Source organism: Octodon degus, unplaced genomic scaffold, assembly GCF_000260255.1.
Source record: "Octodon degus isolate 3935 unplaced genomic scaffold, OctDeg1.0 scaffold00031, whole genome shotgun sequence".
NCBI classification, from domain to species: Eukaryota; Metazoa; Chordata; class Mammalia; order Rodentia; family Octodontidae; genus Octodon; species Octodon degus.
This window is the reverse complement of record NW_004524607.1, coordinates 10,632,289-10,635,703: the sequence shown is the minus strand read 5'-3', so window position 1 is coordinate 10,635,703 and position 3,415 is coordinate 10,632,289. Positions and strand designations below refer to the sequence as shown.

At 36.0% G+C, this 3,415-nt stretch overlaps 1 protein-coding gene across 1 annotated transcript in view; it reads right to left on the bottom strand.

The window, feature by feature from the left end:
• LOC101585557 (probable C-mannosyltransferase DPY19L2) overlaps positions 1 to 3,415 on the bottom strand; it is a 131,562-nt gene that overhangs the window by 78,685 nt on the left and 49,462 nt on the right. The window lies entirely within an intron of this gene.

The following is a 3,415-nucleotide window of genomic DNA, read 5'->3' as shown; positions in this document are numbered from 1 at the left end:
TGATTGTCACAGACTGTTTAGCGATTTCAACATCAACTTCAAATATCTCTCCATCAGAACTCTGCAACTTAATTGAAGGCATGGCGTTTGGTCTCTAAAAGATGGCGGACGCGAGGCGACGAGAGCACGAACTGAGTCCCACCAGTCGAAGAAAGGCGGCGGCGGACGAAGCCACTCTGGGTGTGTTTTAATTAGGTTGATGTTATTTGGAGTTCTATATGCTTTGGTTATTTATCAGGTCATTTCTCCATATTTGGGAAGTTTTCTGCTATTACTTCTGCACGTAAACTTTTTATATCATTTGTATTGACACCCTCTTTCTCACTGATGCCTGTTAGTCTTACATTGTTCATATTTGCATCATCTTGCAGATGTTGAATTATTTTTTCTTACATGCTAGTTGTTTTTAAGAGATCTTTTCTTACCTTTTTACTAGCTGCAATGGTGTCCTCAAGATCTGAAACTCTATCTTCACTTTCATTCAAATGGTTTTGCCAGCTTGTGATTGAGATTTCAATTTCCTACATATCTTTTTAAATCTGCTTCATGCATTCTATTTCTTTCCTATATTGCTCATTCAAGGATTCTATCATTTTTCTATTCTCTTCTATTTTTTTAATCAGTGTCTACTTTAGAAGCACTTAGTACTTCTTTCATTATAGTTATCATTCTTTTTTACTTCAGGATTATTTCTGATCTGATATCCTCTATACCTTTCTGCAGTTGTTTCTTTACTTTAGACGCTATTATTTCAGAGATTTCAGGAGTATGGCTTCCAATTTCTTCAATGTTGATGTCTCTGCATTTGTTCTGGGTGGGCTTGGAGCCTGAGTCTGCATTTTGCTCCTTCTCTTTGTCATTTTGTATAGCACTGTCCTCTGACTTTTGGTGTGGAACCTTGGTGTAGTAGTTACCTTAGCTCCTACTGATATTATTACCCAAGGGAGATTATGTGGTTAAGGAAGTTGCAGTTTTGTATTTACAGTACTACAATTAGTATCACTAATAATGGGGAGTGAGATTTAGTGATTGACAAACTTTTATAATTAATGGGTTTGTATTTTAGACCTAAGTGCAAGCATCATGACTCCATAGCTAAGAAAATATAAAATTGGGAATTTGTATTTAAGTTAGTTCCCCTGGGATCTGTCTCATCACCTCCCCTTGATGTACCTAGAAACTTCTGGGCAGATTTTCACCCCAGCTACCTGTTGCCCCCTCTCTCAAACAAGAAAGAGAGAAAAAGGATGCTCTCATAGATCTGGGTCTATCAGTGTGTCTCAGCTTACCAGGTCCAGATTTATCAAGTTTGAACTCATCCAGCTGGACCTGGTTTGGGTCTGGCTGCTCTGCTTGGCTTCTTCTTGCTGCAGCCCAGGGAAGTGAATCTGCTGTGCCCCACTGGCAAGCTGTTCTTGTCCTGGATTAGCTGGCTGTATCTTGACCCTCATCTCTCTGCCAGGAGTTTCACTGCAGGGTTTCACACCAGGCCTGACTGCTGACTGGAGTCATTGGCGGGAGTCATGGGTCCAAAACTATTAAATTTATAGCAGACTTCTCAACATGAGATTTAAAGGTCAGAAAAACATGACATGAAGTGTTTTAAGCCCTAAAAGCAAACAACTTTCAAAATGGATTTCACATATCTGGGAAAACTTTATTTCAAAATAGATGGAGAGATAAGGAGGTCACATGAAAAAGAACAACAAGAGATTCATCAATACCAATTAGCACTCTAGAAAATACTCCAGCATTTTATGTTGAGATATCCTAGATACATATGAGAAGTCAACAAAGTAAAAACATTCAAATAGAATACATCAATCAAGAGGATTAGATAAATGAAACGAAAAATGAAACCAAAGGAAACATTAAAAGAAGAACACAATGATTGGAATTAATCAACACCTCTCCATCTTAATGGCCTGAACTTCCCAGTGAAAAGGCACAGATTTGAAGACCTGATCAAAAGACAACACTAATAATCAATCGCATTCAATAAACCATTCTTACTAAAAAAGATACTCACAGGTTACAAAAACAAACATGGAAAACAATATTTCATGAACCAGGATACAGAAAACAAACAGGGGTGGCAATTTCACTTTCAAAAAAAGTAGTTTTCAGACTCAAACTGATTAGAACAGACAAAGACAGTCACTGTATACTAGTTGCAGGAATAAACTAACAAAAAAGATAACATTAGTATATGCACCAAATGCTGGAGCTCTTATCCTCATAAAACAAATATTGATGGACATAAAAGACCAAATAAACATAATCATAGTAGATGAGCCTAGTACCCCACTTTCATAAAGAGATAGATCAACTCAAAATGAAAGGAGTCCTAAGAGAGAAGCTTAATGAAATCAATCCTTACATTAGAAAAATAGAGAAAGCTTAACTAACCTAATGAGGAACCTCAAAATACTAAAAAAATCAACAACAGTAAAGCGCAAGTAGACACAAAGGACAAAAATCAGAAAGATTGTAAATAAAATGAAATTCAGACTAAAAGAAGAATCAGCAAGCTGAAGAGCTGATTCTTTGAAATAATAAACAAAACATAGACTTTTAGACAAACTAATGAGTGAGATGGGGGTGGTGGGGCCTCATCAATGCAATTACAAATTAAAAAAGGTGAAGTCACAATGGACAATGTTAAAATCCAGAAGATACTAACTATATTGTATTCCAAGAAAACTGTATTCCAAGAAATTAGAAAATCTTGAAGAAATGGACTAAACCACAAAGTCATAAAAATGTCTATAAGAATCCAATAAAAAGCAATGAAATTGAGGTGGTAATAAAAAAAAAAAAACCTAGGACCTAAAAAAAAAAAAAAAGGGGGCCAGGATCTTATGAAATCACTGCTGAAATCCACAAAACCTTTAAAGACATTATATCACCAATATTTCTGAAACTTTTTAATAAAAATGAAAGGAAAGGCATACTTGAAATTCATTTGTGGAAACCAGCCTCACTCTGATCCCCAAACAACACAGAGGTCCAACTTATAGGTTAATATCCTTAAAGGACATAGATGCAAAAATATGCAATGAGAGGCTGGGGATATAGCTCAGTGGGGCACAGCACCTGTCTGATAAGCATAAGCTCCTGAGTTCAATTCCTGGTATCAAAACCCCAAAAAAGTACTCAGTGAGATGCTGGCAAATAGAATACAACATGACCAAAAAGTCCTACATCATGAGGTAGGTTTCATCCAAGGCTTGCAAGGACGGTTCAGCACACACAAATCTATCACTATAATACACCACACAAATAGAATCACAAAAAGTACATAATCATATCAACAGATGCAGTGGAAATTTTTGACAAAATCCAAAATCACTTCATGATAAAAACTCTGAATAAAATATATATAGAAAAATTGATTTGAATATGATGACCATGA